The sequence below is a fragment of the Eubalaena glacialis genome, chromosome 15, assembly GCF_028564815.1.
Source record: "Eubalaena glacialis isolate mEubGla1 chromosome 15, mEubGla1.1.hap2.+ XY, whole genome shotgun sequence".
In the NCBI taxonomy this organism is placed as follows: Eukaryota; Metazoa; Chordata; class Mammalia; order Artiodactyla; family Balaenidae; genus Eubalaena; species Eubalaena glacialis.
The window spans coordinates 60,128,452-60,152,323 of NC_083730.1; the positions used below are offsets into that span (position 1 = coordinate 60,128,452).

General features: G+C 44.5%; 1 protein-coding gene across 4 annotated transcripts in view; it reads right to left on the reverse strand.

Annotated features, from left to right (window-relative positions):
• Window positions 1-22,646, reverse strand: part of EPB41L3 (erythrocyte membrane protein band 4.1 like 3) — a 140,015-nt gene extending 117,369 nt beyond the window's left edge. The window contains exon 1 of one of the 4 annotated variants that reach the window (XM_061169861.1): window positions 22,488-22,646. The gene's annotated coding sequence lies outside the window, so the exon portion shown is untranslated. The remainder of the gene's footprint in view (window positions 1-22,487) is intronic. The other 3 variants (XM_061169860.1, XM_061169858.1, XM_061169859.1) reach the window with 3 other exon arrangements.
• Between the last annotated feature and the right edge of the window lie 1,226 nt (window positions 22,647-23,872).

The window sequence follows — 23,872 nt, forward strand, 5'->3', positions numbered from 1 at the left end:
TCAAAATTCATGCATTTACACTACTATGTATGCCTATAAGCAGAGATAACCAAGAGTGGATTGTTTTACAAAATCTGCTGATTAGATTAGTTAAAACTCCAGTATGGGCATTTCCCAACTGCCAGTTAGTTATATTCCAAAATGTAACCTGTAAAGTGGTGGTTTCAGTGGTTGCTGAAAGCCCCAAATCCTGTTTTCCACACAGATTACTGGTGTCTTAAATTACAGTGAGGCTTCAAGGACTGCCTATAAAAGTCTGAAGCCAGAACACGCAAGAGAACTATATTTTGGTGGAATCCCAAAGACCCATGGGACTCCTTAAACCCAATGGGGATGAGTCATGGGGGAGGAGGTCTGGGTATTGCTCTTAAGACAAGAAATGTCGCTTTGTCTCTGGTTTATGGCTCCGTCACCAAACATTTCAAGCAGTCCTCGGCACATACCAGGCACTCAGTATTTGTGGCAGGGTGAATGAATGAATGAGTGAATGAATGAACTGCACCCGCGAGTCTGACAGGGTGAGGGTCTGGCATGATCCCACAAGAAGAATACCTCAAAGCAGAGCCAAGGAAAGAAAAGAAGAGGGAAAGCCAAGGGTTGCCGTCAACTCACACGTTCTTATAATGGAAACGGCTTAAAAACTACGACTTTTAAATTGAAAAAGTCTCTCTCCCCTCACTGGAGCCCCAGTAGGCCTCCACAGGGGACACAATGTCAAGTTTTTTGGGTATTTCCCCAGAAATGTTCTAGGCATAATCGAGCACCAATATGGATACAAACTCCTCCCCTTTAAACAAAACAGAAGCATCTTGTACGCACGACTCTGCACCATGCTTCATCCATCACCCGCGAGGGGCACAGTCATCACCCCCCTGCCCTCCAGACACTTGCTCCTTTAGGATTCCTGGCCCCAGGCTCCCGGTTTCCCCTTCCTCTCTGACTGCTCTATGGTCTGCAGACACTGGAGAGCTGCAGGGCTCAGTCTTTAGAGCTATGCTCTTCTCCACCTACATTCAGTCTGTGAAGAGCTCAACCATCCTGGGATGCTATCCTGGGATGCTTTTCCCTCCACACCCACGGGCCTCCCTGTGTCCCCTTCAGGCTTTGTTCAAATGCACCTCTTTCCCTGAAGCCTTCCCTGAGTACTGCACTCTCTCAAAAATGCCAACCCGCCCTTCCTGACTCCTCTCGCCTGCTGTGTTTTGTCCGTAACACTGATCAGACCTCGAATACCCTTTATTAATTTGTTTATTTTCTAGAGTATAACTTGCAGGACAGCAAGAATTTTTATTTGCTTCTTCCCATTTCTGTCTTGGGTTCCCAGAATAATGCCTGGCACTCAATGACAGGCACTCAGTAAATCTTTGTTGAATGAACTAATGAATAAGCAACGTGTTTTGAATACTATTTCTTAACAGTTTTCTTATTAGGTGGAAAAAATGATCTCCATGTATTTAACACTTAACGCTGCCTCGTTCCCCCACCCCAGGGATGGTAAGCATTTACGCAATCGGTCCCCTCTGGATGGACCTTTAGGGTGTCTCTATTCTTTCACTACTTAGAAATAATATAAACTTCCTTCTATGTGGACACATTTGCAGATAAAAAGGAGGATTAGAATGAAAAGATTTGAGCTTTTTCTTTTGGTACAAATATCTCAAAAGGTAACAGGAGTAAGCAGAGGCTCGCTCAAGTGTCTGAACCCACTTGATGGGCAAACGAACAGGCAATGTTTTTGCTCGGCCAAGACGGCGGCTCAGATGTGGGTCAAGTGACAGCCCACGGAGAATTATCACAATAAAATTATAGGGTTGATCAGAGAGAAAAATTGCAGGGAAGATGACTCACGCTAGGCTTTGAGAGAGGAAAACAGGACTGAAACAACAACAGACCCTCCACAGTTGTTTTTTTTGGTGAAAGCACACAGCACGTTCCTAGCAAAGCCAGTCCATGTGGCAGCGTGGCGTGGCCCGTCCGCAGGGCCAGATGCAGACGGCACGTGTATGTCCTTGGGAAGATGGTGACACAGCCCAGAACTTCCAGTAAAGAGGGGACTGATGATGACGAAACCCTTTCCTCTTCAGCCCTGTTCTCCTCCCCATCTTACATCTCAGTAACTCCTGATATGTCATGTTGTTTCCCCTTGTTGTCCTTTTCAAACATTCTCAGGGAAAACAGTCACTTATAACCAAGAACTGCGATAGAACAAATCTAGTGCCACATACATTTAAGAGCAGAGGGTGGTGCCTCTGAAATGCTGACCGCCTTTGTCAAGAGAAAGTGCCTAAGCCACCAGCTGTGTCCCCCCCCCCACCAACTGGGGTCCCTAAGGAGGCTCTGCAGAGCACCACGGAGACATCCCCCGTCGGAGAATGCCTCTGCAGGTGTCTCCTCGCTGAGTTACGGCTGGACCTCTGCTGCACGTGACTGTGGGATCGTCTTACTTTCAACCTCGAGGTCCACCCGACACACAGGATGGTCTTTGTTCTTCCTTAGAAAGGATTTACCCTCCTTTCCCTGCACTGAGGTGGATTCAGCTGAGCATCCCTGATTCCCTTCCTCCTGTGGTTAGTTATCCCCCAGCTTCGCTCTTCCGTCTTCAGGGAAACACTGGGAGGGCGAGCATCATCCCTGCACCACGCTCCACAAATGTTACAAATGAGCACAACCCAACCTAAAGTGTCTTCGGGGATCAAAGCCGCAAAGGCAGCTCAGTAATGGGATTGTTTTGTCTTTTGAGGCAAGTCAAGGGTCCTGTCCGTGATCCCCGGCTGCAATTCCTACTTCCCGGCTGGGCATCATGACATGCTAATAATACTATCTAGTAATCGACGATGTTTCAAAGGTGTCAAACCAGAGATGCCCCCAAAAGAAATATGCTTCAAATCAAGGAGAGAGTAATCAAGGCCAAATAAACTAGGTCAGTAGATTTATTCCTGAGTTGAAAAAGTTGGACATGTTACCGAGTCACAGAGTATTAATCAAGGAGAGACAATCAAGCTGCTTGCCTCCTAAAACGGAGGACGGATCCAGGTCAGGGTGGTAAAGCACTTCCCTGGGAGTTAAATTCTGCTGGTTAGAAAATGCCCAGGTATAATAGTATATTTTCCATCAGAATATTGTTTTGTTATTAAGTTTACTGCCCATCAAATAAGAAAAGATAAGTAATAAAGTGTTCTTCCACTTAAAATATCTTCCAGGAATTTAAACCCGATGTTTCCATGATCAAAATGCTATTTAAAAAAAAAAAATCTAAAAACTGGTAATGTGAAATCCGATTAATAATAAAATAGGTCAAAACACTTTAAACTAGCTTCTCCCCAACTATGTTACACGGGATGACGTTCTTCTTGACATATATTATTGGGGGGAACAAAATTAGAAAGTGCTGCACTGAATAACTTTGATTTTATTTCTCTTCCACGTAACGTCACCCATGCACCCCTCCCCCACCCCAGGGTAAAAAAGTATAAAGCTGGAACTTCCACTCAGGACTTACAGACAGGGGGTAATACCTGCCCAAGAAAGGTATTGCAGGCTTAGAGATAACAGATTAGACTAGACTATAAGCTCCATGTAGGCAGAGATTTTCTGGTTTTGTTTCTTTTGTTTGTTTGTTTGCTATGCTTTTTGTTTGTGTTGTTCACTGCTAAGTTGAAAAGTGTCTGGCAAATAATAGGTACCCAAGAAATGTTCCATGAATGGGTGAATGAATGTAGGTGACTAACACAGCTGGCACTCAAAATACTACTGGGATTAACTTAGTCATAAAATATTGAAATACTGGCAACTATTCCCACATTAGCCATAAAAAACCCTTAATCATAATATACAATATTAACAGTTAAAAAATTAACTTGCAGCAAGAATGCAATTAAACAATCAAACAGGGGACCTCAGGAGGTTGTTTACAAGTAAAAGAGTTATCTTCGTAGACCAGAAACAGACACTCCTTTCAATGCCAAACAGATGTTTACAGTTACAGTATAATAAAATAATCAATGTATATCTCTAGATATAAATGGTGATCGAGACGAAAGAAGGTATCAGTCATGCAAAGTATACTCAACAGACTACCTTTCAGCGACTGTATACATTTCGTCGTTTTGCACTCTACTTAGCTTCAAAAGTCATCAACCCTCTCATCTCACAGTTTCCCTAGAGTTCAAAGCCTTCCAAGCACACACCTATTCCTTTAGTTTTTGACCCGGGCCTAATTTCAGTGATCTGAAAACATGAATAACTAAAATTGCTCTTAAAACTCATCCCAACTGGGGCCAAATCTTAAACAATGAAACATAACAAAGCAAAGCGACAGATACAAAATAACAGGCAAGTTTTCTATTTGACTACATGCATCATAAATCACGTTATATTTCAATATTGAAAGAGAAGTAATAGTAAGGACCTAGTATCAAAAACATCATAGGTTTAGCAAACAGGGACATACAAAATGAGTAGTTCCCATTAAAATCTTTGATAAGGACAGACATAGATACCATATGCAACACACAAGGGCCACAAATGTCATGAAAGCAGTGGTTTCCATACTTTGATTTCACAGACCGGAAACTGACATTATTGAACATGAAACAGTGTCAGACATAGCTGCGGAACCAAAAGTCATCTGTAATGGTTCCCGAATACAAGCTGCTCAGAAGTGGGTCCCTTCAAGTTCTCCCGTTCCCTCCTCATCCTCCTCTGATACTGGGCTACCACGCCTCCTCCTTGTGAATTCTCCTTTTTTATTCCTCAAACTATATAAATTGGGCTTTTGTCAACTGAAACAATAAACCAGCACTCCAAATCGGAAAAGGATTAATACTATAAAACTGATATAAATAAATTACGTATAATCTTGCTGCAAAATAAAATGTAATTTTTCTCTGTTTGAATTTTTAAAATATATCCAGCTTTAAAAAATTTTAATACCTGTTGGTATAAGCTTGATAACCTAACATCTGGAAGAAAGATTGTCCAAGATCATGTCCTTACTACTTCTTTTATTTTAAAACCTTTCGTTAAAAAAAAAATTTTTTTAAAGTATGCACGCATCTTTAGAATGCCCCCCAAATATTTAAATACATATTTTAAATGTGCTTTATATGAAATATGTATATACATATGTATGTGTGTGTACACACACGCAACACACACACATATTGCCCTAAAAATGTTAACTGACTTAATTCTCACAACAAACCTATGATGTGGGTACCATTATTTCCAATTAAGGAACGTGAAGCACAGAGAGGTTAACTTTCCTCTGGTCATGCAGATAGTAACTGGCTGGGCTCTATATTATATATACTATATATATGTAGAGTGTATATATATATATATATATATAGTATATACACTCTACATATATATAGTATATGTGTATACTATATATAGTATATATATATAAAACTATACTACATAGTTAATATTGCATATTATGATTATATATAGTATACTATATTATACTGTTAGCAGCTGTTTTCCTACTATCCTTAGCAGATATTAACAAAAAAAGTTTTGGCCATTTCCATTGGTCATTTGAGGGAAACAAAGCAGCTCCCCAAACACCTCAGGGATTCTACTTTGCTAATAACACATTATCTCACCTCTCTTGTTGACATCACACTCTCTTGGCCAAGCAATAATGTCACTTTCTTCGATCTCAACCACTCAGAAAGTTAAAGCCATCTTCCTCTAGCCAAATGGAAGATCCCAGGGGAGGATCACATACCCAGGAAAGAAGGAGCACAATGCCAAGGCCTGGGTCACCCGCCTCTCATTTAGCCAGGGAGCAGGAGGCCAGTACTGACAGCCCCAAATTATCCCAAGAAAGGAGTAAGGAGCAGTTCTCCAAAGCCACGGGGAGGAGGCGTCGGTCAGAAAGAGAGATGCCCACCATGAACGTCGACGGTGTGAGATCAACTGTCCAGCTTTTTTCACTTCTTTACCTTTAAATCATTCATTGTAGGAAACCCAGTTTTAACCCAGATATGCCATATTTCATTTCATTCCATGTACAGTGATACACAAACATGAGAGCAGCCAAGCAACAGAAGTCCCCCCCATTCTGTGCCCTTTCCTACATCTGCTCCTTGCTGGGCCCAAGAAGGCCTGACAGCCCTGGGGCCACCTGCTCTGAGCAGTCAGCGGAAGGCCCAGTCAACCACAGCCACGGGGAGTTTATCCGAGAGGGACACCATGGCCTAGGAAAGCTTTCACAAGAACCAGCACTGTCCTGGCGACTGGCATTCTGAAACCAACTCTGTGAAGTATTAGGAATATTAATAATCATCCTCACAGTAACACAGTGAGGTCAGCTTCACCACGATTCCCATGTTGGATCTGCACTTTGCAGCACATAAACTTCACATGCACCCAGCGAGGCTAGTATTACTAGCCACACTTCATAGGCGAAGAAACTGAGATGAACAGACATTAAGGAACTCGCCTATGACTGCACTGTGAGTAAAAAGTGACTGAGCTGGGATTATCATACAACATATAAAGGTAATTTACTGCATATCACAATTCTGAGCTAAAACTTCCACGCTGATTATAACACCTAATTATAATCGTAACACATATATGCAAAATACAAATGATTATTATATATTCTTACATATGTAAGAAATAAGAAAAAATATGAAATAAAGATGGACAAATATCTTCTCAGAACTTAAAGACGTGAGGAGAATGATTTTAGAAGGCATATAGGCCTCCTAACTCTTCTGCTATTAGAGAACACCCAAACTGATATTTACTTTACGATGCAATCCTCCCTTTATCAGACGGCTGGATTAAAATCATTGCACTGTCCTCGGCACATCTTCCAAGAAGACACCTTGTATAGGAGAAAGAGTCAATGCACATTTAATGCTTATGAGGACTGTAATGATGCTGGTATTTCTACTGAAACGGTTTTCCACCTCATCCTCTTTCCAGTATCAGATAAAAGAACACCAAGAAACAAGACTGCTCTGTCAGGTAATCCATTTCACTAGAAAGCCATAAAAACAATTATCTCCGTCATTACAGACTCTTTAAAAGGAGTTTCAGAACATAAAAGTTGCTGATCCGGGCCTGAGACAGAAACCTGACTGCCCACGCTGAGGAATAATGGCTTCAAATTGAGTCCTGGTTGTCATCAGACCTCCTAAAGTCAGAGAAGCCAAAGACAGATGGATCCCAAGAGGTGGGGCACCTGCACATCTTGCTCCGAACTAGCGTGTGGGTCACGCACTGAAGCAGGTCACGAGGAAGGATGATGGGGGGGGGGGTACAGGCGTCCAACATCCTCAGTTATTAGAGAATATCTAAGTTGCTATCATCTTTACCACTCAATCAGCTCCCCTTTATCAACCGACACGTTCAACTCATCACGCAGATCGCAAAGGCTCATCCAAGAACAAGTCACTGCTGACATTGAGAAGAAAGGAACATAAGTGAAAACAAATTTAACAGTGACGAGAAACCATTCCATTTCACCTGGAGGTAGATAAACGCTTCCTGAGTACCTGGAGGTAGATAAAGAGAAATTGCAGATCTCTACCCTCATGAAGTCTATCTAGACAGAATACTCAGATTTAGAGAAAATTTTCATTTTTTATAAATAAGTAGAAAAAAGGCAGTCATGAAAACTTTCTTTTAGATAAGAAATTCTTCAAAACCAAGTTATAAATGATTTTGCCAATAGGACAACACGACTATCTATCCTTATATGTCAGAGTCATTATCTACAGCGGTCCAAGTGGAAATTTATCACTCATTTTTCTTTAATTAGGATGCACACCTAATCAAAACCTCTCTTATCTACTTGATGTTTAACTAAAGAGCTCAGAAAACCAACCATGCTTTGATTTTTCCCAGCACTGAATACAAAGACTGAAAATGAGAGGTGTGCAAATTATCTTCCAAATTACAAGAAAATGGAATATTCATTGGTAAGGAAGGGAAAAAAAACCTGTTTACCTTCAACTGTGCTAAAAATGGAAGGGAAAGAAGGGGGCAGGCCAGATGGCATGTCTGGGAAGATACTGACGATGTGGAAGTGTTAATTCTTGGGGAGGGGAAAAATTACTATACTCTAATGAGCGTAAAGAATTGCAAGTCCAAACTAATTGAAAATGACTGGAACCCAACTGTCACTCTGGGAGGCATGGCTGAACTCACTCATCAGAGCAGGAAGGTCTTGATCTGGTGCACACACTAATTCCCTCACATCCCAGAAAGATCCTTCAGGCCACACAAGTGACCTCTTCTTATCAGGGAGTCTCACTTGTTAAGGTTATATTTACAACTCGACATTAAATCACTTTTCGCAAAATCATATCCACTAAATGAAATGTTAAAAGTGGATTGAGAATTCTCCTTCATAAGGTCACATCACATTTTAAATGACTCCTTCATTTACTATTTACTGAGCACCTACTACGTGTCCAGCACTGTTCTCAGAGCTGGGGTCCACGGTGAACAAAACAGATTAAGTCCTGTCCCCATGGAGCTGATATTCTGGTTGGGGGAGGCACACAATAAACATAAATAAGTAAAATACATAGTGCCATGAAGAAACAGCAGCAGGGAAGGGGAACAGTGCTGGGCGGGGTGAGAGGTGGTGAGTGTGTGTGTGCAGAGCAAGCTTTGTAAACCTGCTGGGGAGGATGTCCCAGGCTGAGGGGCAGCAAGGACAGTCGTCCCTTGGTGTCTTGGGGGGGTTGGTTCCAGGACCCCTTCAGATACCAAAATCCACGGTATCAAGTCCACGATGCTCAAGTCGCATATGTAAAATGGTGTAGTATTTGCTTAGCCCCCTGCACACCCTCCCATATACTCTAATAAATCAGCGGTCCCCAACCTTTTTCACACCAGGGACTGGTTTTGTGGGAGACAATTTTTCCACGGACTGGGGTGGGGGGGGTGGTTTCGGGATGATTCAGAGCATTACATTTATTGTGCCTTTATTTCTATTATTATTACATAATAATATATAATGAAATAATGGTACAACTCACCATAATGCTGACAGGAGGCGGAGCTCAAGCAGTAATGCGATTGATGGGGAGCGGCTGTAAATACAGATGCAGCTTTGCTCGCTCACTCGTCCGCCACTTACCTCCTGCTGTGCTGCCTAGTTCCTAACTGGCCTGCTACCGTGGCCTGGGGTGTTGGGGACCCCTGCTTTGAATCATCTCTAGATTATTCACAATACCTAATACAATGCAAATGCTATGTAAATAGTTGTAAATACAATGCAAATGCTATGTAAAAAATTGATGGGGGCAAATTCAAGTTTTGCTTTTTGGAACTTTCTGGAACATTCTAAAAAAATATTTTTCAATCCACGGTTGGTTGAATCCAGGGGTGCAGAATGGGAGGATACAGGGCAGCCGGCTGCACCACGTTCTGAGGTGGGAAGCACAACCTTGTTCAAGGCCTGGGGAGGAAGCCACGAACCATGGTTAAAGCATCGTTTTTCACACATAAGAACTACACCGTGGGCTCCTGGAGGTGTCAGCAGACAGGAGACTCCAGCATGTGCTGCATAAACAAAGCAAGCTGCCGAAGGACAGGTAAAGGACACCGTTTAAAGTTGCGTAAACGTGAAAAACAACACCACAAATAATTTAGTGATGCTATAAAGAGTGAGGGGGAAAGGAATAAAGACATTTTATGGTTACGATAAACACCAAATCAGAAGAGTGGCCGATTCCAGGAGGGAGGGAGGTACAAGTGTGGAGGAGAACTTGGGGAGATAAGCCATTTGGGGTAACATTTTATTTCTTAAACTGGATGTTGGATACATAGGTGGTCATTATATTACCTTTCAACCTTTCGTGTATCAGAAATACTTCGCGCTATTTTTTAAGAGGAATCTTCAACCCTGTCTCAGCATCCTCTGGTCTCTTAGTTAACCATCCGTGGGTCATCCTGACATGCACCTCTGCATAATGGACAAGGCGGCACCAGTATTTCTGTTCCGCTGTGATTAAGAATACTGTACCACCGGTGGAATCATTTCTGGTACGAGGAAAAAGGGAACAAATTAAGGGAATGAAAGAGCTGTCATCACTTTTCTAACACTCTGAAACTACACATTAGAACCGTTTAGGGTCTACAGAAAAGGCTGCATAAAAGAAAAAATGGCAAATCTATGTTTAGTGCTTTAAACTGAGCTGCCTGTCACCATTTTAGACACAGCCCCTTATCTACATAGGAGGGAGGTATTTTTAGCAATGTCACCTTTGCTTCTCAATATACTTCTTTAAAAAAATAAAATGCCATGGATGAAAGGACATCATATATTATATATACATGTGTATTTCACACCTCACCGGGCGTGTGGAAAAGCAGCTGTGTATCCAGGGCTTTTCCCTGAGGGATCCCTGGGGGCACTGGCTCCCCCACTTCCTGACTCTCCTCCGCTCCCTGCAGTCTGCTCCATCCTCAGGACAAAAGGAAAGCGAGGAAGCAGAAGAAGCAGGTGCTCCCTGGGGAAATGGGTCCCGCTCGCTAAGCCCCTCGCTGTGAGACCACCACCATCATGGCAGCTGAACCAAAGTTGTTTCAGGCACAGAGAGGGCCTGGGTGCCCGGGAGCCCTGGGCACTGCTCCTTCCAAAACACGTTTCCAGGTGTGTCCCCCTTCCCTCTTTCCACTCTCTTCCTCTGCACACGCCCTTCTCGCCCTCTCCCGCGCCTCATCTTCCAAGGCGTTAACAGCATCCTACTGTAATGAGTCCGCATCTTGATCTTGAAGCTGGACCCCTCCGGCCCTCAGACTCCCATGTGAAGGCTCCCGGACATCTCTCCCACGATGTCCCACAGACCCTGTGGACCTCTGCACCACTGTCACCTCCCCAGCGCTCTCCCCAGATCCAATCTCACTCCGTAGCCATGTGCCATTTCTGACTAAGCACCCTTTTCCCCTGGGCCTTTGTACCTGCTGGTCAGTTACAGCAAACACCCCTCTCTAGCCCACTCTGGACCCTACAAGGCCCTCCCCTTCTTCTCCACTAGGTGCCAACCTTTGGTCACGTTCAGGTCCCAGGTTAGATCTCACTCCCTCTCCTCCCAGGACCACACCCGAGTACGGGGAGGCGGGCTTCCCCTGGGCTATTTGGAGCCCCGATTCCCCTATCACAGCACTTGTCAGAGCCAAATGACTGCCAAGCGGGCAGTGACTTAGCTCTGTGCCCTGGGGGCCAGCAAGTGGCTGCTGTTCATTTTGCTTCCTGCTCTGTCACCAATACCCGCACGGTGCTGGCACTAAGTCCTCAGAATGGACTTCGTCGTCAGGAGAAGTAATGAAGGTGCAGAACAGAGGGAGCAGAGCATGAAAGAAATCAAAGATGTTCCTTCAACTAAATGTCTGCCACCTGAACTCCCTAAAAATACTGCCAATTATTATTGCCCACATCTTACGGCTTGAAAATTGGATTGGATCAATGGAAAATTACCATTGGATCATCACGGTAATTCCACAGGAAGAAAGGGTTGTTCTACACTTTTATATGAGAATTTATGTCTCTGAGAGGTCCAGTGACTTTTCAGTCCAATCACAAATAAATCCAAGCCTTTCGACATATCTCTTGTGTGAGCCCATGAGAAGATGAGTTGGGACACAGTCAACTTCTGGGTTCTGACTAACTAGAGTTGCAGTAAGAATTCACAAAAGGGGGCATTTAATGTGGGTTGAGATCAGAGGCAAGTGTAGCTTTCACAATTTGGGAAACCTTCTTTGAGAAAAAGATGATAACATCTTAAACTTAAGTGCACATTTCATTATTTCCATAGTTAAGTCCACATCTGAGTGGGATGGTCCAAGAAATCAAACTTAAAGGAGAAGCAAGAGAATGTATATTCTAAGTAAAAATCATATCACAAGAAAGAGGGCTGGTAAGCGTAGAAGCTATCTGTTCCGCAGTTAACACGGGACTGCGGCGAGGTGCTATACGAGGCCCAAAGACATGCAGATGATTGAAGATGTGGACCGCCTGGTACAGATCACAATCTAGGGTTGATGTCACACTTGCGAGGAGGGGTACAAACGAGAAGGAAGGACTTAATAAAATGTTAAACATCCCCAAATGACAGTATCTGAAGTAGCCCTCTACACCCATCGACACCGTGACCTAGTCCTGCTTCAGAGCATTCATTCCGATCTGAAATCATATTTGTTTATTTGTTTATTGCTGGTCCCCCAGCTTAAAATACAGGGTCCAGGAAAGCCGAAGCTTGGTTAAGTCCTGTTCTTTGCTATAACCCTAGCACCGAGCAAGGTACCAGGTACCTAAGAAGCATTCTGTAAGTATTTGTGGAATAAACAGATAGATGGCTAATGAAAAAAGGAAGAAAACTTTACAAAGGTTCAAGGTGTCACATCATCAGTCTTTCCAGTTTAGAACTGGATTTTGGTATATGTTAGTGAATCTTTTCAAATTAATTATTGCTATTGCCAAATGAATATCCTGCCTGGAAAAAAATCGTAATTTCAACGAAGTCTCGCTCATGGCCAAGCAGCAGATAAGAAACACCGGCAGTAAGCTTTGGAGGGAAGCTTAATTACAAGATGGGTTGATTTGTTTCGTTTTGCTTATTTTGTTAGGCTGGGAGACACTGGAACTGGATTCACTTGGAAAATGGATTCACTTGGAAAATGGATTCACTTGGAAAAGAGAGAGTTCGGACAGAAGCTGGTCTGAGTGGAGAAGATGTGGATCCATCCTGGGGGCCAGTAAAACAGTCACTGAGGTAGGGAGGGTGGGGGGACGTCCTTCATCTGACCAGCAACACAAGCCCTTCAGGACTAAGATGGCAAGGTCAAGGTCGTTTACAATTCTAGCCAGGAGAAGGGCGAAGGCAGGGAGATCACCAACTTGAAATCCAACCCTTAAATAGGAGCATTTAGAAATAACTGGTATGACGGTAAACCGATAAAGCTGATAACTGTTTCAGAAGAACATTCTGCCGGAAACTGAGTAGAAAAAAAGATTACGAAATTTAGTTTCCTAATATTTGTATATTACATCCTTTACCTTTTACATACATTGTCCTAATGTTAAAACACTCTGAGAGGTGACTCCAAGATGTGTGTCTGAAGGTGACTGGAGAAGGTGCAGTGAGAGGGAGAAAGGCAATGTCTGATGGGGTTTTGATAATTCATCTGACTTACTGGCTCTCTACCGAGACAGGGCCATGCTCTCAGGAAAGCTTCTGAAGACCCTTAGGCTGCAATGCAACTGGAGCTCCAAAGACTGGAAGCTCCCTCTTGAATTCGTCTTTGGATCCTAAGAAATCGATGCAATTTAAGTGTTTTGTTTTGTAGCCCCTATATGAAAGTTAAGAAATTCATAATATCTTGAAAATACCTGTAAGATCCAAAGTACTCGGTATGATTTTGATCAGCAGAATCACATTTACTCATAGATGCATCTCTTCTTCACTGATTTCACTCCATTTTTCTATTATCAATCGTAAGGAAAGAAAACTAACCCCAACTGAAGATGTAGTACAGAGCCACATATTTTCACTTAAGATGCTCATTTCATACTCCCAACCTTTATGCTAAATAATTACTATCATCCCTATTTAACAGATAAGAAAACTAACCTTTAATCCTACTTCCTTAACCTTTTAAATTTTACATAATTTCCTGGGGCCACAAAAGTGGTAAGTGGGGACTTCCCTGGTGGGGCCGTGGTTAAGAATCCGCCTGCCAGTGCAGGGGACACGGGTTCGATCCCTGGTCCGGGAAGATCCCACATGCCACGGAGCAACTAAGCCTGTGCACCACAACTACTGAGCCTGTGCTCTAGAGCCCGCGAGCCACAACTACTGAGCCTGCAAGCTGCAACTACTGAAGCATGCGCGCCTAGAGTCCGTGCTCTGCAACAAAGAGAAGCCACTGCCGTGAGAAGCCCAGGCACCACAACGAGGAGTAGCCCCCGCTCACCACAACTAGACAGAGCCTGCAGCCAGCAATGAAGACCCAATGCAGCCAAAAATAAATAAGTAAATAAATAAAAACAAAAATAAATTAAAAAAAAAAAGTGGTAAGTGATGGACCAGCCATAGCGAAACCCAGGCAAGGCTCTTTCCTCTATGCTAAGCGTTCTCTCGACCATTAGTACCATTTATTTACAGTGTATTATCTTTCCAGATGTTTACCAGACGCTAGCCAGTAAGCTGGAAAGTCACTGAGATGATTCCTTAAGACAGCGATCTCAGAATGCAGTCCAGGGACCACTGCATCAAAACCCACTGAACTTGCTGGACATACAGGTGCCTGGACCCAACTCCAGATCTACTGAGTGAGAACTGTGGACGGGTCCTTGGACACTGCTTTTTAACAAATTCCCCAGGTGACTCTGTTTCACATGAAAATTTGAAAACCGCTGTGGCTAATTCTCTGAAAACTTCAACTATTGTTATTTGCAGTTTCAAATTTGACAAAATTTTGTATTCTCATTGAGGGTCATCTTTTGGATGATGGAGCTTGTGGTGGAATGTTACAAAATTCCATATTCCCCTTAAGGATTTATCTTTGGAGCCTCGCAATTCCTAACATAGGTCCCTAGGAACTGGCAAAGCAGGTAAACATTATGAGCTGAAATGGTAGAACATTTATGACACGCCTACTTGGACTCGGCACTGCTCTAGATGTCTCCCAACACAGAAGTTTCCTTTCAACCTTGAGGTTGCACCACCATCACCATTTCATTGCCCAGAGAAATGGAGTAACCTGTCCAAAGTTACACACCTGAAGGTTGACAGACGTTTCAATGTATCTCTTCTAACTCCCTGTATTTCCTTTGTTCTACAACACAGCTCCTCCCCATGAATGACTGCTACCTCGGGTTTAAGAATGAAGGGGAGAAACTTTCCAAATGTCCTGAGCAGACAAATCAGTCAACCTCTATTTTTCCAACTTTATACGCATTCCACTAAGAGTATTCCTCTTAAACTCAAGTCAATAAAAGTCAAAATCTAACAGCACAAAAGAATGGTATCAAGTGGGGGGAAAAAAACCAGGAATTCTCTGTAAGGATATTACCAAAACCTCTCTATATCTCTGTGATGTGAGTAATTCTGCATATGAAAACTGCATAAGAGCCGGCCACTCTCAAGCCCATCCTGAAGCTCCGAGTCCACGAAGGCAGGGGCTAGGAGAATTCCAGGTACCAGGCCCCACAGCATCACCTTCGGTGCATAAAGCTGTCTTCCTCAACTGCATGAACGTGGGGAACACAAGACTGGATTTCAGGTAAATCTAAGGTCCATCCAAACCATGTGCTTTTCAAGAACGTAACAGAGCAGCTCAGGTGCCTGGAGAATCTGCATGGAGTCTGTGAGGTGAGCCTGACCTTTGCTAACCCCCTGCTGCAGAGGAGAAGGGGAGGCTTTGGAACTCAGAACAAGGCCAAAGGAAGCTTAGTATTTTCTATCTCTGGGCCAGCGCCCCCATAACTCCTAGTATATCCCAGCCTCTGAAGCGTCTTGACTCTGAGTTCAGGCTGGTTCGGGTTCAGGCTGCGGTGTCTGCTGCCCCTTGGGACGTGCAGGAGGCAGGTGGGAAACGGTGGGCACCAGCCTCCCATGAAGAGCCTCTACACAACAGTTAGAATTAAGAAATTGGGAAATAGATGGCTGAAGGCTGGTTGTTTCAGTTAAAACTAAATATTTACGCACAACATTGAGATGTACACAATCATCGTTAGTGACTTTAATTTTGCTTTAATGCCCTGTTTCGCCACAGCTCTCTGATGGCTGTGCTGCAGGACAAGGATGAAAAGTGTAGGCAGTGCACAGCGGGAGGAGGAGGGACTGGATGACAAGGCTTCCCATCGTCATCGTCAAGGTAGTGATGCTTTACCAGTACTGCACAGGACCCAAAGAAAATATTTATCTCCCATTAAAAATAATGATGCAGATAAAGATTGGTATAGATGAAAAAGCTCCCCAGGACATACTGTTGCATAAAAAAGAAAAAGGTTACATATTAGTATTTAAGTCAGAAGTCTACTCATGCCAAATATGTAACTGTTTACAAATCTGTACTTGTGTCGAACAAAGCTATTGCTACTAACTAGGTACTTGTGATGTGCCAGGTACTACGTCCAGTGCTGTGCATGTATTATATACGTAATCCTCATGTCCCTGAGGTTTAAGCACTGCAGCCATTTTGTAAGTGATTAGACTCAAGAAGTCAAGAGACTTGACCCATGTCACAAAGCAATCACATAGGAAGACTGGGAGCCCAACCCAGGTCTGTCTGATTCCAAGACCCACTATAGTCTATTACACACTCAAAGAGGCAGCTTTGGGAGGATTTTTGCCAACATATCTTCAGTAGCTATCTCTAGACAACAAGATTTCTTCTTCTTGTTTTTCGATATTATTAGAAAATATTTTACAGCGAGTATGCATTATTCTTAATACCTGAAATAACAAAGATGTTTTAATTGCAAGGATAAATAGGAATGAAAATCATTCTATCTTCTGAACATCTCATTTTCCACCCTAAACGGTCCAAAAGTAATATTTAATCTTCAACTAAATATGACCACAAAAAATATATGTAGCAAATTGCCAAAATGTCAATCATTGAGAGGAATTAGCATTACAGTCAATTTCTGAAACTTTTTGGATTACTCCATTAACAAAAGACCATCTGTCTCCAGACTCCTGTTCTTCCAATCCATCCTACATTTATCACCAAGCATCTTCTTTCCGACTCCACTACTTTCAATGGCTCCCCAGTACCTAGCAAAGTCCAAAATATCCCTTAGTTTCATATCCACTATCAAGCCCCACACTCCTTAGACTCATCTCCTAGTACTCCCCAGGACAAAGGCTACATTCCAGTTAAATGTAGGCGTCTTGACTTCTGGAGTGTTCTATCTGGAATGTCTGCTCAATGACTAATCAAAGTCCAACCATCTTCCAGGGACCAAATTGGAAAAGCCAAAACAGAAAATGAAGACCGCTCAATCGATTTTTCCTACAAAGGGATGCGCATAAGAAACATAATTACCAATACATAGAAGGGGCCATGTGAATAAGCACCGAACATTATAAAACATTTTTTAAATTTGCATAGCCAAGTGACAAACCATATTTCATAAAATTCATGACACCGTTAATTGTAAGAAATAACATGATATGTAGCACTCTGCGAATTAAGAGGTAACTCATATGTTGGAATTTTAATTTTCTATTTAGAGAACTCTTTTAGATTTATTTAGATATTCTGTGCATGCATAAAGAAAAGAGAAACAAAACATACTGGCCAAGATATTCAAAATAATTCTTTACAAGGTCAGAATCCAACTCTTTTGAATTGCATGCCAACTCAGTTACTGTGGTCTATGTTTTTACACAATACCATCTATGTTTCTTCATGGGTGATGCACTATTTCTTACGAGTGCTCCATTACTGTCTCCAAGATTTTCTTCCAACCAACTGACACCCAATCTCCAATTTTTGATGCGTGTGCCCCATCAACGAATTCTGTTGCCAGCTTTCTCTCTGCCATATGGCTGAGAGCAACTGTAAGACATTTCCCAATTTCAGAGACGTACAAATGTGAAAAAAAATAGGTTTGTTTTAGAAAGGATGAAATGTGGGGCTTGACTAAAACACACAGAAAGTCACTGTTGGAGAATGTAAACACTACATATAAAATGACCAAAGAAGAGAGATCTACAAGAGAAAACAGTTTTTCTCTTTTTAGTTCAACGTCAAGATCAATATCATGGCCCAGCCCTAATTCAGCTTTTGTCTCTTCCCAATCTGATCCCTTTCCTCCTCTTCTGAGTATTTCCCCTCTACTGATGTCCTCCGTGACACCAATTAGAGCTGGCAGGAAGGGAAGCAGCCCGCCTGCACATCTTCTCTCAAAGATCCCATTCTTTCTTCTCCGGGAACCTGCAGTATTCTCTTCTCGGATCAGACAAAACCTCTAGAATCTGTCTAATTTGAGCTATGGACAGAGCAGCAAACTTGTTATGAAGAGGATGGTGCCATTAAAAATAACAACTGCATACATGAGTCCGATAATTCTCATTTTTAAATAAGTGGCCATGTTTTTTAAGCCTTTTCAAATATTTTTTGTAGTGAAGCGTAAGTCACACATGGCCTCATTTTTTAATTCAATTCCATAAATATTTACTCAATACCCTAAGTGTTGAGACCCATACTGGTCTGGGGATCAAACTCCAAGGGAAATAATTTCCTCCAAACAACAAGCACTCGCTCAATGTAAGTGGAGAGAAAAATAAGCACACAAGGCAGAGTAAACATCACATCTGTTTTCTAGATTTAATATAAACCTTTCTGCTTTCTTTTTCTTTCTTTTTTTTGTTTTAAGTTTATAAGGAAGGGTTAAAAGAACAGTGTATCAAAATGTCAACCACCTAAAAATTAAGTTGTCAGCTTTTTCTCTGTACTGCAAATTACCAAAGAATTAGGGGTTTGGTGCTAACAGAAGCTTACAACTCTAAAGTGTGCAATTTTACCAATCACTGTAAAGTCTAAAAATGCAGTACCGAAGACATTTCAACCAAGCAAGCTGCAGTTCTGGTACCTAATTTCAACTTCTCTATTTGTGCCATTCTTCCCTTTTTCTTTTTTCCTTCCCTTTGCTTTGGAAATGTGTTTTGGAACAGCGACATGGTTAAGTGAGAAGTGCCCAGAGGTCCCACATACATAATACACTCATGTGAAAAAAGGATAGTCATCCAACCAAGGAGGGGGAGAGAAGACCTCGGGCTGCGGCCGTTCTCGGGTCTTCTTTATGCTCACGTCACATTCAATGCAGGACTCAAAACACGAAATTTGCTTTACAGCTTCAGAATTTCAGACTTCCTTTTGTAATGGATTCATCACTAATTGGGGTGCAATGTTGTCTGTGATCATCTCTGCCCTAGAATTCTCACTTCGGAGAATTCTAAAATGCTAAATTATAAAATAATTTGCAAATAAAGCAAAAACTTAAACAGAAATCAATTACCCCAAATCACTGCAGATATCTTCTACACTTGTGAAACCTCTCGCTTTTCCCGCCCCCCCATTTTTTCTAATTGCCAACTGCAAGCACATCACTTAAAAATAAATCGGAAAGAATACTGCCTACCCAGAAGAGACTGTATCTTGACAGACAACACATACTTTTCAAAGACAACACCAATAACCTAAACCGAGAATTTAGCAAGATATTTGGGTGCAAAGGAGAGTAAGAAATATACTGACTCTTTGCATCAATATAGACTCGTTACTTAAATATAATTTTTAAGTGGCCCTTTAAAAAAATTACAGTATTTTCCTCAGTAAGAGGAATATTCAATGATTTCTACTACTGCACACACAAAAATACCCCCTCTTCCCTGATCTATGAAATACACTTTCCCATGCAGGCTTGCATGCACGTCTAATTCTCCAAACAATACCTTACGGCGCAGTCCAACTTGAGAAAGGAGAGTCTCATTCATTTACCAGGCAAACTTAAAGCCAGCAAGATGCTTCAGATGGTCTGGTTTTGCCTGCCCCACCCTTGTTTCCTTTGAGCCATCGTGATGTCACAACACCAGGCAGGGTAGTGACTTCACTGCTCCAGCCCCTGCTTCTGAGCACACAATTCTCTGAAGCCCAGACAAATCAAATGACAGCAGAGCCCTCCAGGAGTGCCTGATGAATTCCCAAGAAACTAGCAGCTACGGAGCCTTTCGAAAGAAAGAGATGCTGCAGTGGCACCATCAAAGATCTCTCCAAATGAAGTCGTGCCAAAGAGAAATCTGAGTCATGGTTTTCAAGTAAGTCTATATTCCATAATAAAGCTGACATTCAGAGGAAGACTGTGGTTGGATACCTGGAAGAGGCGGGGGAGGAAAGATGACCAGGGTACTTGAGGACTTAAGAAATCTCTCTCCATTACAGTCAAATTCTCATGGAAAAGAAACATGTATTTATTTTTCAGCCTACTCTTGGAGTTCTATTTTACTGCAGAGGACTTGAATTCTAATTCGTGAATTTTAGGGCTTTTTAAAAAAAATCACTAACTTAAAAGATAAATATGTTTTACAACATGGAAGAGAATACACTGGACAGCATATGCCTACCATAATCCAACAAACAGTAAATCCAGAAAGGATTCACAAAGCACTGACAATATCACATCTCCTGGGACATGAAGGGCTGCCCCTCTTCTACTTGAGTGGCCCCTGGATGCATCTGACCAACCGATGTTTCAAGACCAATGTCTAGATAAAATAGCATCTGATCAAGTAAAAAAAATCCCAGATCTATTTGAACACAATTCAAAGTTGGCCCAAGTCCAAGCACTGCGCAAGAATTGACACAAACTGCTTTTAACCTAAGTTGCATTCGTGCACAGGAAAATGACTTTAAAATTAAATGTAAACAGTTCCCTGAGACAGACCTTTGACCTCTATCTTCTCAATCCTTCACCTCAAAGGGGTTTACAAATTAAGTGGCTTCTCTTCTCCTTCTTGATAAATCATTCACAAAACATGTCCTGTGTTGCCAAAATTATTTGCCTAAAGTGTATTAGTTCCATAAACTGTATGCAGTAACTGGTGCATCTGGTATTTTGCTTTTCTAAACCACCAGAAAATCATAATGCAAATGAGACTATTTGGTATTCAGCTATTTTATTTTCATCAATGCCTTCTGAAGTTAATAAATTAAAGTCAGCCTTCTCAATGTAGAATTTATTTCCTCTCACAAGGGCTTTGCTACTCCAATTGAAATTTTATAAGTCTGCTACCAAAATTAACATGCATTTTTAAAAAACACTGAGCCAAGATACAAATCACCTCCCATTCCCCAGAGTTCACTCAAGCTTTGATGTGCTCTTTTTTCTTAATAGGACTTTTCTGCTTAATTTTCTGTAATTGGTGCTGCGTCCAGGGCTCCCAGATCATAAATGGATGACCATAAATTATCATTTTTGTTTCCTTGAGACATTAAAAATCAGTGTAAAACTCAAAAAGAACGTTTCCAGCACTGGATTTGATGACTCTACTGCTAGGAAAGTTAATGCTACCAGGAGAAACTCCAACGCACACCTAGCCGCCCCAGAGAGCCTAAACTGGGCCAAAAAAAGGGACGGGCAGGATATCTGCAAAAGCAATTCCGCAAGCCTAATGTAAAAAAGCTGAAACCCCAACTTAAACACGTAATGCAAGCGCCGCATCAGCAGGACTGCCTGACCGTCTCAGGATTTCTCAGGCCGGCCTCCACGCGTAATTAATACCACATGTTCTCTTTATCTTTCTATTTGTTCTGCAACAATCTCTCCCCAACTTTAACCCTAGGCTGGAACTGGAGGAGAAACCCCTAGACAACTTTGTATCCGGAAATCTGAAAACCGAAAAGGAGAGAACGCTCCGGCGGCAAAGGGCCACAGTGTCAATTTACTAGGTAACCACACCCACCGCATTGCAGAAGCCGTGAACTTGGCGGGGCGGGGAGGGGGGGGTGAGATGGCGGGGAGAGTTGGAGAGGAGACGGGAAAGGGGGAGGGAAAGGAGGGCGAGAGACGAGGGGAGATCCCAGAAAGCCGGCCCCCGCGGCAAGGAGCCGGGAAGCACCCGCCAGGAACTGGCTGAGACCCCGACTCCCGCGATTCCGAGCCGCGGCCCCCACCCCCCGGGCTCCCCGCCCCCAGCCGCCGCAGAGCCGCCCGCGCACACGCCTCCCGAGGCAGCGGAGCCTCGGGGGCGCCAGGTGAGCAGCGCCGCCCCCGGCCCCTCGGCCCCGCAGGTGCCCCGGCCCCGAACCAACCCTTTGGGACGCTGCCCCCTCCTCCCCGGCCGCCCGGCTGCAGCCCCCGCCGCCGTCCGGGGGCCGCCGCCCCACTTCGGGGAAGCGGACAAGTTACATAAAATCGGCCAGCCGCTCCCGAGCGGGGATGCTTTGTGCGAGCACACCTTACCGGCCCCGCGCCGTGCCCGCCCGCGCCGAGCCTGCAGCCGCCGCGCCCAGGCCCCTCCGCCGGCCGGCCCCCGCCCCGGGCGGCGCCGCAATGTCGCCCCCGCGCCCCGCCCCCACCCTACCCCGAGGGGTAACTCAAAACATGGCGCCCGGGACTGGGGTGGGGGGGGCGAGGAAACTGACAGAGCGGGGGCGTGGGGAGCCAGCCGCCCCTCTCGGCCACGGCTCGGAGGGAGGCCCCCAGGCCGGAGGCCAGGGCTCAGGCTGCGCGCCGGCCCCGCGATGCTGCAGCGCGGCCGGCGGAGCGGGCACGTCCCCGGGCGCGACACGCGGCGCCCGGGCTCGGCCCGGCGGGGGTCCCCGCGGGGGTCCGGGCGGGGCGGGCGCCGGGCTCCCGCGGTTCGGGCGGACGAGCGGCGCCGGAGTCACGCGTCCGCCGGGCCGCCCCGCGGCCGCCCACGGCCCGCCCTGCGCACCTCGCGACCCCAAGCCCCCCTCGGATCCCCCCACACACACTCCGCCGGCAGAAAAGTTACCTGGCCTGGGCCGGGGGCCCGGGCGCGCTGCGGCGTAGGGACCGGGCTCGGGCGCGCGTCCTCTGGGAGCTGCGCGGAGGGTCGGGCGTGGGGAGGAAGCCGCAGACTCGGGCCGCTCGCCGCGCTCCCCGCCCCCTTTTGCAGGAGCCACGGAGGCTCCGCGGGCTGCGGCGGGGCACACGCCCAGGGACGGCGCCCGGCCAGGCTCGGCCGCGGGGGAGGGGGCGCCGCGGGACTTCAGGACCGTCGCGCCGCGGCTGCCTTCTCCATCGTGGCGCAGGGTCGCGCTCGGGGACGACGCCTCCAGACCGTTGCCAATCGCGTTAGCCTTTGGATTTCCACTGCGATTTCTGCCCGGCTCTCTATCCCTCCCAGACACCCCCGGGAGAGTGGGGGGAGGGTGTTTCTGACCTTCAGGTGAGTTATTTATTGGCTTAGGGACTGCAGGGTTTTTTTTCCCCCCCCCCCCTTTTTGAAAGAAAAAAAATTAAATTGGCGGCGTTTTGCACAGGGTGGGTGCCCCAGAAATACTAAATTAATGGAGAAGATCTGAATTAAAGGTTGAGGGAGGAGGTTTCCTGTCTTTGGGCAGCCCCCGCCTCCCCACTGTCTCCCCCTTCCCCACCCTAAACCTGCAGTTACAGGTGGTCTCCTGGGCTTCCCAGCCTAAAGAGAAGTCATTATTGATAACGCTTCCCACTGAAATGGAGGGCGGGGTGGTGCACAACGACTTGCAGGCAAAAGAAATTACTCCTGATCTCTCACAGAATCTAAGCTCTAACCAAGTAACCAAGGCACATTTATTAAAATGTTAAGGGCCTCTCCATCTACTCCTAGTCACCCTTCCAGGAGCTCTCCGACTCATTTAGGGAGGGGAAAAAATGGATTTACAGAAGTATTGCATTTACTATCCAGTGCCAAAGATGTGGTGCAGAGTTAAATGGCTGTGGCAGAGCTTCTGGACCTGCTCTGTCGGTGAGGCCCCGGGAGGTGGAAAGACTTGGCCTGTGTTTCCAGGACAGGGAAGATGGCAATGGGGGGGGGGGGGCGTATAGCACAAGGAACTCTATATTCAGTATCCTTTAATAAACCAGAAAATGGAAATGAAAAAAAAAGAAAGGGGAGGGGGCACTGTTCACATTTTTCAGGTTGTATAAGAGAGAAGTTTGGAAAATTGTGGTTCCTGTGTTTCTGTGGAGTTTATGGATCTGTATTCTGTAGATATGCAGCTTTGAAAAATTTTGGAGGAAGAAAATGTGACTTAAGTCATGTTATAGGAAAACTATTCTGATAACACTGCAAAGACTAGAAAGGATGGGCAAATACCAGAAGCTGACAGGAGGTGACTATGGCATTGTTCCGAGCACCAGAGATAACAAAGACCT